Source organism: Camponotus vicinus, unplaced genomic scaffold, assembly GCF_025532165.1.
Source record: "Camponotus vicinus isolate PSW18456_S1 unplaced genomic scaffold, iyCamVici1.0 SCAF_1, whole genome shotgun sequence".
Lineage (NCBI taxonomy): Eukaryota > Metazoa > Arthropoda > Insecta > Hymenoptera > Formicidae > Camponotus > Camponotus vicinus.
This window is the reverse complement of record NW_028141945.1, coordinates 9,198,949-9,211,428: the sequence shown is the minus strand read 5'-3', so window position 1 is coordinate 9,211,428 and position 12,480 is coordinate 9,198,949.

Sequence of the window (12,480 nt, the reverse complement as noted above, 5' to 3'; positions counted from 1 at the left end):
GAGATGTCAAAAAATTCGCTTCCAAGAATTTTGATCCATTATTCAAAGAGATTAATTCAAGACGCCAATCATTAATATATTTAATAATATTTAAAAATATATTTAATAAATAATTAATGAAAATTTAATAATAATTTAATGAAAATTAAATAGTAATTTAATAAAAAATAATTAATGAAGATTTAATAATAATTTAATGAAAATTAAATATTAATAATTTAATAAAATTTAATATTTCCAAAAAAGTTTGTAAAATCCTATGATTCGAAATTGCTTCTACAATTTCGATATAGTTCGTTAAGCATCGAGGAAGATTTTCCTCCGAAGAAGATATTTGTGATCGATGTCGGCGCGGAATAATTGGCCTTAGCTGGATAATACGTGGATACTACACGTCTCAAACGCAGATTCACTTCGCGGGATATGAATTAGCAGTTCTCTCTCTCCCAAGAATAAATTAATAGTTCCGTAGACAGCTGGCATGGAGTTTCGACGATTAGTACGTACACGGCGGGCACGAACGTCTCTCAAGTGCTATTCGTGTTTGACTGTTATCAAAGAACCATCGACGGAGGTTTCATGCTCGCCGATGGAATAGGGCCGATCTTTATTTGCTCGTTGTTGACCGTTGTTGCTCGCAAGTTTCGAATCTCCGCGATTTAATTGCGTACTAAATAAAACCAACGTTGTTTTTAGATACCACCTAAAACACCTTATCTCGCGATCTCGCGTGTCTTTGAGCGAATCAAGATTTTCTTGCTGGTCGTTTCTGACGACTTTCTCCTTTGACCGATTATTTTAATTACGAACAAAACTGCACAATGTCTTTATCGCGGAAAAAAATTCTCTGATGATTTATCTCATTTTATTTTAAATGAATTTCTTTTCTCTATTTCTCTCTATTAGATATATCAATTTACAGCAACTACATACAGTACCCTCCATAAGTTTGGAAACACTCCATAAAGGTATACAATATAAAGAAAATAACTTTAATTTCTTTGATATTTGCCGGATGTTATATCCTTCTTCTTGTAAAATAATAATCTTGAATCGCAATTCATATGGAATCTGGCACGTCGGAGCCATTTTTAATGATTGTATTAATTTTTGTTACTTTTACAGAAACTAAAATCAAACTGAATGAGTTCTTATTACTCTGATGTATGTCTCTAATGCGCGTAAACATTACAGGCATTCTACTACAGCATCTGCTGTATGATATGTGATATGCTGTAGTAGCACTAATTGGCAGAACAAATCAACGCGCGAAATTTAACTCCGAGCAATTCGGTGCCGCGTAATAATTATTCGACATATTTTCGGTATAAACAGGCGTCATATCATCATTTAAACGTCTTGCAATATATTCATATGAAAAATCTGCACAGATTGCTGCCATGCGATTGTTTATCTGTAAAATGCAACTTATGGAGGGTAGTGTACATATGATTTTATTCCTCGTATAATTTCTTTATAATTTTACAGTTAAGTGACGATTAATTTTTTTTTGTAATAATATAGTTTAAGAGAACGAAATTTATTCTCCGCTAAATAATAAATATAATTTGCATTGGGAACTTCACAAAAAGCGATCGTTAGCTTGCGCAATAGCGATTCCATGAACAACGGTCGTCATAAAGTTCCAAGATGCGAACAAGAACGTAAGAGAGACCACGCGATGATCGGATGATTTTGCCTCCAAAGAAGCGTCTTAGTCACGAAAGTATCCAAAACGGTTGACGAATCATGTCGTAAACCATTTTGTTTGTGCGAAAGGGGCAACTCGATTGCCTGGACATAGGGAATTCGAAGACTCGCGGCAGCCACGGGCCAGTGTACTCTTAAATGTCAAGGTCCCTTCGTAGACGGGAAGAGAAACGAACGAACCGGGAACTCCCGATTGCGAGATTTGAACGCGAGACTTCCGAAGAACCGCGGATAATCGCCCACGAAGTGCTTAATAACAGGTCATTAATGAATAGCCGATCGTTTCGTGAAGCACAGGCAGGTAGAGCCAAAGTAGCCGAAAGTATAATTCGCCCAACGATCTCTCCCTTTGTCCAACACGAATTGGCTGGCTCGGAAACGCGGACACTTTCGCGGAAACGTGCGCGGACATTTCGAAAAAATATTCATGGCGAACCTCGTAATTTTCGATGCTGTAGATATGCAAAATTACACCAATTGTATCAGTCTCGTGTGTTTACAGCATCAAGGTATAATTACAAGCGAATTATATCAATTTCAATTTTTGCTTCTAATGTGTGTGTTACATTATTACATGTCTAATATCAATCTGAAAAAATTAATTCTTAAATTGAGGAAATCAAAAATGCCTCCATTAAATTTTTCCAAAAATTTCAAAAAAATTAAGTCCTATACATCTCTATACATGCCTCTCCCTTTCTCGTTTTACATGTGTTTATAAAAAAATCAGCATAGTAAAATAATGTAATAGGAACTCGCGTTCGTTTTCTCTTCTCGAGAGAAACAGATACCACTTTAAAAAGCCTGAAGGCGAAAGGTATTCCTGGTCGAAACGTCGCTGCGATGTGGACGATCCGATTCCGTTTCGTTTGCCGTGATATATATCCGATCCTACCCATTCTCCCGACGATGATTACAGGTTGCTCGTGCATTAGACCCGTGTCTAAAACAAACCGCTTCTACATCTACCAACAGTTTAAAGCCGCGGGGCGTGACTGCCGATGTCCCGTCGGATTTCTACGTGTATCGCCAAGCTCCTATTGCGGCAGCATCTGCTATTTAGACTGCGACGTCAATTGGGGGATCGAAAGATCTCGGTCGAGGAAGTTATATCGCGATATTTGCACACCACATGGATACGAATATGTCATCATTATGTATATCCCAAGATCGTTCTGCATCAGTAAACAACGGCAAATTTGAAAATATAATCCGATCTAAATGAATTCATCGTGAATTAAAATTTACCTATAAATGATGCTTTTTATGTAGTATAAATGGGAAACATGAGCTTGAAAAGAATATATTTTGTCGATCTGTCTTTTGACGTGTCATGGAAATGATTGGAATGCAAGAGATAGAAACCATATTATAAAAAGCAAAATTATCGAACCATGTAATGTAGATTAAATTACATCCTGTTATGCAATATTTACACGATTCTACTAAACATACTGAGGCAGACGCAATTCTTTGCCATCAATTCAAAGTCATTATAGCACGTAACAAAGCGTAAGTGCTTAGTGATCTCCCGAGTTTCTCATCTCAATTGCATTGAGCTGAAAACTCGTAATTTTAACTCAACTAGAATTCTTTTCTAGAATAAAACGATTGACGATAATTAGTAGAATTAAGAATTAGTAGATTATAATTAGTAGATATATATCGAAAATATGAAATGTGTTTCTCTATTAAATTATAATTGGAATATTTTTATATAATTGTCAAGGCATTTCATATATTATTAATTTATGTTCATTTTATATTATTGATGCATTAAACTTTACATGTAACACGCCTTACACTTTTATTAATTTTTTTCTGCTAAAACATTATATATTCAATTTATGACTTGCAATTCTTTGCGATCTTCCCGATTAACCAATCTGAAACGTAAAATCTTTAATCTTATTTTTCTTATTTCAGATATCGAGGGTATTTCAAAATATATTTTAATCCATGGCTTCCCTCTACATCAATTGTCGTGAACAGATTCGAAGAGAATGACTTGCCATCGGGTTAGAGTAGCTGCTGAAGATGCTATTGATAGCGTTCTAGTGGAATCACGCTGACATTCATCATCATAGAGGACCTATCTACGTAAGTATCGCAATTTTCTTTATCACAAATATAAGGTTGAAAATATACATGCATGAAGAAATCTTGATCATGTTCTCTATCGAATAAAAAGAAAAAATACGATACTGTAATATAAATAATATGATAATTTATAGCGTGTACTATTCGTATAAATAAATGATTGACGTGTTTAACTAGAATGATCAGATTCTTCAATCGCAAAAATAAAACATGTACACATTCTTAGGCCTGCGATCCGAAATATTTTCTGCCTCGTCTATTATTAAAAAATTATGAAATTTAATAACAAAAATTAGAGTCACATTAACGAGAAAATTAGAGATATGTAAACTCAAACACTAGTATAATTGGAGATGTATAAATTCTTAAAAATTTTGAAATTTTATTATTTAAATCGTGTGTTTAAAATTTGTCTGATAATTATCAAGATTTATCATATTTTAAGGATTGAATAAACGATATATATTCCCTAAAAGCTGAGCTATTCAGAAAAATTAGGACGTCTGAGAGCACCTTGCGTTTAACACGAGAGAGAGACTTCCACCTGCGATTATTCCCTCCTTTCCCTTCTTTTTCTCCTCCCTCTTTTCCCGATCGTATGGTTAGACGAACGTATTACGAAGATCATTATAACGCGCGCACGGTCGAAATATTTAGTGGAGTCTCCATCGGAATTAGGGGGCCCCTAAGCATTGTAGGAATTTCGTTTTTCTATTGCCTTCTAAGGAAAGAGGGTGGGATCCGGTCCCGTGTTAGAGAGTCCACGGTATAATCAACATGTCAAAATAGTTTTTCGAGTAGAGTTCTCGGTCCTACAGCTCTAATATATCGTCAAAATGAAGCTACTTTGAAGCGATCGGACATCAGGAACGTAAATCCGCAACGTGGCCCTTGATACGCCGGAAATTATTTCCATATAATAAATTCCGTATAATAAATTATTATAGAAAACTTGTACATGTAAAGAGACAAAAAAATATTTTTTTTACAAATCTTAATGTGCTAGATATTCACTATATTTCTTGATTAATAATTAACAATGTAAAGTAATTGACGAAATATTTGCTGAAATTTTAACAGAATTTCAAATTAGATAAAATATAATTGAAATGTAATTTTTTGTCGTGATTTAAAAATACAAAATAAATATATAAAATAATCGAACGATAAGTCACTACGTTACTGTTGTGAAAGGAAAAAAAACGGAGAAGGGACAGTTATATGAGAGCTAAACAGGTCAAGCGGCCTCCCGGGGTTAAATAAGAGGGCGTTGATTATGAATTTTGAAGGATTCTTTAACCGCAGCGTCTTTAATTAAAGTTAATTACCGTCAGTATCGTCGTTTGCTACCCTAAACGTCGCTAACGTTTCGTCTCTTGCGATATTAGAGAACCGTATGATTACAGGGCGAGATGGTCGCGTGATGGATCTCTCGACTCGAAACACAACAAGCTTCGTTCGAACCGTTTCTCTTTCCTTCCTTCCATCCGTCAAATCAAGAAAAAAAAGTGGAAAACGAGAAAGGATTAACAAGCATTAGAATAAAAATCCGAATAATAGGCAGACTAAAAAATATGTAAAGTAATTAAATAAATAATTTGTGTACAAAGCTTTTTTGATATAAAGCTAATTATTAAAACTTTTTATACAAAGCCAGTTATAATATTCCAATTGAAAAAAATCTAGCATTGTATTAGTGTAAAGTATACTTTTTAGGATTATGATATGACATTTTATTTCACTCTTCATGAAATTTTCGGTTCTTTCAAATTCAACGACCTGAAATAACGGCTGATTTGAGATAGTGAAAAATGTCGAAACGTCGAAAAGCGAGATATCGCGATGCAACACAGGGGTTGAGAATCGAGGCGTGTCCCCAACGAGATCGAGATCGACGATCCTCTTACCTGGGACTCCCGCGAACGACGCGCCAAGAGAAAGAAAAAACGGACAGAGAAAAAAAAGATAAATCAGACAGCGGGAGATTGGGGTGGAATGAGGTAGGGAGGGGGAGAACGCTAATAATAATAATAAACAACGATATCGACGGGGATTAATGCTCATCTTGATAGATCGCGCGATATACGATCCGGACTTCAATTTCGGCCGCGATGTGCGCGAACTCTTCTCTCCGGCACAACCGAGCGGCATGAATAATTCAGGCCGAAATAATAATGTGTGCACGTGCTATAATCATACAAGTCAAATATAATTACATCGAGACACACGCGAAATGAAAGAACGGGATGGCGGACGATTCGGTCGCGAATAGTGAAATATCAACGTGTCGGAAATGCACGCTTCGTTATCGACAACATAACTCGCGATGTCCATTAAATTATAATTACTGCTAGAATTATTCGTGACTCTTTCATCAACAAAACAGATAATATATATTCGATATATTTTCATATTACTGATTACGCTTTTAAAATATTTATTCCCTTAATTGAAAAAGAGGAAGATCGAGATGTGAATCGATAAGAATTTAATCAATGAAAATTTGTATAAAGTAATCACTGTCTTTTTCTTCCTCTTTTTGTCGTTAAAGAAATTTTTATCATCGGTGAACAGATCAAACTTAATGTCACAATAAGTGTGACAATCCATCCGGAGATAAGAATGACACCCACGCGCACAGGTGTGAATCTATCTAGGTCGCTCAAACGGCTATTCGAGCAAGCGATCGTCTCTCATACGAATGTCGTCGAATTGACTCTCGAATTGATTCCACGATGACGGCATGTTTTCGACTATGCTTATCTGATTCTATCTTTTTTTTCGGCATCCCAACCGCGATGAATAATGCATACTTCAATTACTGACGTTACTATCCCATCATTGACGAATCAGAAAAACGCAGAGATTCCTCGGCAAAATAAAAACAATAAATAAAAAAGAAAATTTTATATTATCATTTAATTATAAAACAATTTGGGAATATAATTATATGTTAATTAAATACTTCAATTTATTTCTTTAAGAATTTTTGCCAAACGTTATTCGTGTTTTATTTTAAAGATATATTTATAACTGTAATTAATAGAAGTTTTTCAAACTAGTGACATCACTCATATCGATAAAATTCCCTGAGACTCTAATTACTTACTGCCGTTATCACTGACAAAAAATCTCTCGAGCTAATCACATTTCGCGATTCTTCGTTCTACATCATTACATAATTGCACGTCATTTCAGCACATCGGTTTTCAGCGCAATCACGCGAGTGTACGAGTAACTACGCCGTGTTGATTAAACGTCATCTTGGTGCATGGATACTCGTAATGATCTGCCAACCGGATATTCCGAAGAAAAAATTCGCACCTAATGCGCGCGCGCGCGTACATGTATCTATGTCGCGATTATGAAGCTGGAGATTCACATACACATCCGGCGATGATGACGACATGTTCGATTCCCATAGTCATTTTCGCGGATAATAACTAGGTAAACGCGCAACTGACATGATAGATACCGATCTGCTTAAATAATCTTGAAATAACGCGGCTGCTTTATAATAGAGTGTTCAAGGAAAGACAGAAATACATTAAATGTACGCCATTTTTATATTCTTATGCATATTATAGAATTGTTGCGATTCATTAATAACATTATTGGGACGATAAATAAGCCGGAGAAACACAACTTTAATCCTTTTTTTTAATTATTACAATCTAAAATATTGGAAGAAAACCTTTCTTTTTGATTTATATTTGAAGTTAATCTTCGTTTTAAAAGAAACATCTCGAGGGAAGATTGATGACTAAAAGAGATGGATAATGTGGAGGCTTTTTGATGAATTAAGCGCTTGAGCATAATTGTCGGTTAGACAATTCGATCAGTTGCAAAAGTGGACAGGGATTAAGCCGCGCACGAATATGCATATACATACGTCGTGTTCTCGTAAGCTTAGCCACCTCGCTCGATACGATCGCGTCCGCAAAGAGAATAAAACGACAAATTAATTTGCTCCCGGGTATGCTTTATCTACCGCTTAAATGCAAATCGGCAGCAATTCGTCTTGCTCATTCCGTTGCCGTGAGCAATAAAATGTTTTCGCGAATTAAGATGTTAAGGCCGACCGGACGTGGCGATCCGCCGGAAAGAAGTAGAGTGACTTATTGTGGAGATGAAAAGAGAGAAATAATAGAATTAGAGAAAAATTCCCCTCGTGAAACTAAAGGAAATCTTGTTGCGAAATTTTGAAAAATTTTCCCGCATGTACTTATCCGGAAATCAAATTAATCCAATTATTTAATTCGTTATTGTAACTAAAATGAAATTATGTAATTAATATTAATATAAAATAATATTATAAAATGTAATTAATAATATTATAAAATAAATTAAATTTTATTATTAAATTTAAAAAATAATATTATAAAATATTATAAAATTACATGAATAATATTATGTAATTTTTACGACAGATAATAGATTTAAAAAACTCTCAAAAATTTTAATATTCTAATCTGCATCAATCTTGAAAATTAAAAGATTCGAGGAGATGTGCGATTATTCACGCTCAACACCTATCTTTGTAAAAACGTTTTTCTTGGAAAAATAAACACTTTATATATTATTATTATATATTCTCATAATACATTATAAAATGTTCGAGTTAGGGTCGCGTCCCACACATGATCGTTCTTTTTATCCGGCTTACATCTGCCGTCTGGGAAGAATAAGCGTATCACGTGCCGACTATTAATAATGTCAGAATGAAACTTTTCGCGGTATCTGCGATTGTCATCCTGTGACGCGACAAATTCCGCTGCGCCACACCAAAATCTCCCGAATCATCCTGATCATCCTGCCTCGCTACTATGGTAGCACTGTTTTGACTTTCACTGAATATCAACGAAGCTTCGCTTCCGATACGCTTCGATACGCTTCCGATTCAATTGATATCGCATTCCAAATAGATAAAGAACTGTGCTAAAATCGTCTGACCATTCTATCTTTTTCTACTTAAAAATTAACTTTCAATAAATTTTCATCGCTACATATTTCCTTATGACCTTATCAAATTAAGACATACAATATTATAATATTTCTGTAAATTTTTAAAGATTAAAATTTATTAAAATTTATTAAATCACGCGCGCGGGATTAACGTTTATGAATGTATGAGAAAAGAAGCACACGAGAAGGACTTATCGGGCAGATGTGTTGATTCTCTGGAGAATGACATGTCTCACGCAACCGGTCTTAAGCAGTCCATTCGCGTATCGTTTACTCTATAAAAACTCACAAACGACTCAATTCTCGTCCCGCTACGATCCCTTTTGTCCTCCCAAATTCGTCGGGAACGTGATCAACATCGCGGAGCGGGCTCTTGTATCTAGATTCCATCTTCCCGCGGCTCTCTTCCTGCTCCTTCGTACATTCGTCCCCGGGAAAATGAGCCCGACAACCAGTCGCCGCGACCCGGTTCGCTTTCCCCGCAGGGCTCTATTCGGTGCCTCCTGGTTCGGCGTATGTCATGCGGCCGCGATTTTGGGCCCGCTCGCGAGCATCCGCGTACGTGTCGCGCATGTGCGAGCATCTGATACAGCCGTAACAAATGACATCGTCGAACCGGCGTATGGTCGCCGGGGCTTGGGGGCTGTATCTCTTCATCTCGCGAGCGAGACGAGGACGGTGCAAGTATTGTCGGGCCCGACGAAGCCGCGGGCCTCGTCGGGCCCGGGACAACACTTGACCGATCGGTCAGCGGGCTGACCGGAATAAGGATTGTCGCGCCAACGTCCCGTCGATGCAAGGGAGAGCCGGTCAGTACTTACGCCGCGGTTTAAGGGTGGCTTAAGCGGGCCCTAGTTAGAAGACATGACGCCGGATTATGAGACCGACCGGGGGGAAGACTTTCGTTGTAACACGTGTTGCTAACCGGTTTCATCTTAATTGTCTTAAACGGGCACCATCATAATTCTGGGTTTATCTCTCGAGGCGGCAACGCCGTGTGGCTCGACGCCGCGACGTCTTTCGTCGTCGTCCACTCGCGGCGATTTCATAATCTAATGGTAATGATCTCGAAATCGACGAAGCAATCTCTTATATATGTACTTGAAAATACACAGAAAAAAAGTAAGTGTCAAATTAAAATTTATATACTTAAACTAACGCGTTTATTGTTTCGTATATACGCAACAATTTATAATCTTCTTAGAAGAATTTAATAATTTTAAATTTTAACAATATTATAGTCTTATTTTAATATTGCAATTGTCATCTCAAGAATATATAATTATTTAATTCTACTTTAAAAAAATTATAATCTTTGATTTAATGTTATTTTCTATCTAACATTGTTTCTTTTCCATTCAAGAAAATTAAATCTTAAATCATAAGAATATATTTTTCTTGATTGAACCATATAAAATGACTTCATTCAAGTAAGCAATTATTCAAGCAATTATATTTTTCTTTAATTAACGCAATATAATCTCATTTCAAGAGTTCCATGTTAAAACTAAATATATTTTCAAAACAAGAATGTCCTATTTTTCTGTGAAGTGTAATAAGGAGGATAATAGAGATTGAACTGTTCAATGATGATATGCATTATAATTGTGAAAGCAAAGCGAAACTTGACGTTGTTATTATAGCCAAAAGCGACTCCATTACCAGATAAAATGAAATATAATCATGATTTATAATACAAAAATGTCGACTTATAGTTGACACTTTCTTAAAGTTTGTATTATGCTTCGGTAATTTTTACTTTTCCCTTATTATTATAATTTTATTTGTAATTCTTACTTATTTTAACTTCTATGTTTTTCTTTTTTTTTATTTCTAAAAAAATATATAGAAACTCTCTTAATATAAAGAAACTTTTGGGTCATATTTTAGCAGCGAAGGTTTACGAGGCGCGGTAAAACATGATACTTGATAAGATACGAAAGGCCGGCCTGAAAAATTCGGGACCCCGGGTCGTGTCCTGACGATCGTGAAAGAAGGGCCGGGGCCGAAATTAGGTTTGCGAGGCACGTTTTTCCCTCGTGATGCGGCGCGAAGAGGACGCGGCTTTCGGTTCACCATGCGACGGTGTCAGGATGTTAACCATGAAGTATCCATCACTGCCTTACCGAGAAACCCACGAGACACGACGGTGTTCCGACTTCGGTGGATCAAGTTAGATAAATGTAATAGTCCATAGTTCAGCTTGCTAACAAGGCTAGTCCTCCCTTAGATCCGAGATAAAGCTGATCCAGCTGACTCTGCTGGGCCGATCATAATGAGGTCTAGTAAGAACCGATCACCGATTAAGGCATTCTTCGATGATACTTCATCAATCATCCGAATCGCCGCCGAATTCGTTATGCAAAGTTCGCGCGTCTATAATATTTACGACAATCTCTCGTACGTGAGAAAGAAGGACGATCGCTTCATCATTGAACGTTGAAAAGAATTATGAAGAACGTGCAAATTTCTATGACACACAGAGTCGTTACTATCTATTGATAAAAATTTATTTGATTATTATTATTATTAGTAAAAAAGTAAACGGCCTTGTCTAATTATGTATATATAGTTAAGTATAATTTTCAATAAAATAGAAAAATAGAGAAGCTCAAATAGAGAAGCAGCGAGTCACTGATAAAAACGATTTGTAATTCCGGATGAATATAATAAATAAGATATCTGTTAATCATCGCGGATAATTTCAACGGGATAGAGCATTAATTTATATCTGAAAATATAATTTGTTAGCCGCGCGATTAATGATATCGATAACAAAATTATTGCTCGTGTATAAAATTACCTAATATTCTTTAAACGATGTTATTGTGAGTGTGTGTAGTTTATTTTTTTTAGCAAAGAACTGAGACAATATTCCAACTTTCAACTTCACATATCTACAAAATAAAACTTCAAATTTTGCTAAAATAAAAATCATTAGAAATTAATTAATGAATATTATTTATTTATTATTATATGTGTTTACTGTTCCGAAATTTAATTTGTAAAATTAATTATTCTTTATTTTTAACCACTAATTACTTAAGAACTATTGACGTATCTCTATTGGATATCTTTGTTGGGAGACATTGATAAATTAAATTAGCTAAGAAATTACGCAATTAAAAGGACATCTGATATTTTTGAAGCACTCGATACATATCTTGTGCGTTCATCTAAAAACCGGATTTCTCACATATCATCTTTCGCAATATATAATGAAATGAGGTCCGCGAGATACATCGACGTGCGCCTCGCGAAACAGCTTCCCACGTATTGATTAAGTTGAAATTTATTATTAAACCTTACCGCGATACGTGTTCCCGTGGCACTCGCGGCGCAATGCGATCCGCACGCAGCTTTACGACGAGGAGCTTTAATTTTCTCGGGAACGCGCATTAATCATTTATCGGTGATTAACTCGTAGCAGCCGATAAAACTGGGAACGGTTCTCGATATTGTGTACAACAATCAGCGAGAGTTGATTTGAAACTTTTTCAATATTTGTCGTTACGAGAATTGAAAACATTGTTTATACCACTATTCGTTTATGCCATTGTATTTTTATATAAAAGTGATATCGCAGATGATAATGCTGTTTAGTTTTCGAAATTGCATTTAGTTTCAAAATACATGCAAAATATATTTAAAAAATACATATACATTTATATATATTATTTATATATAAATTGTTAATTAATCTTT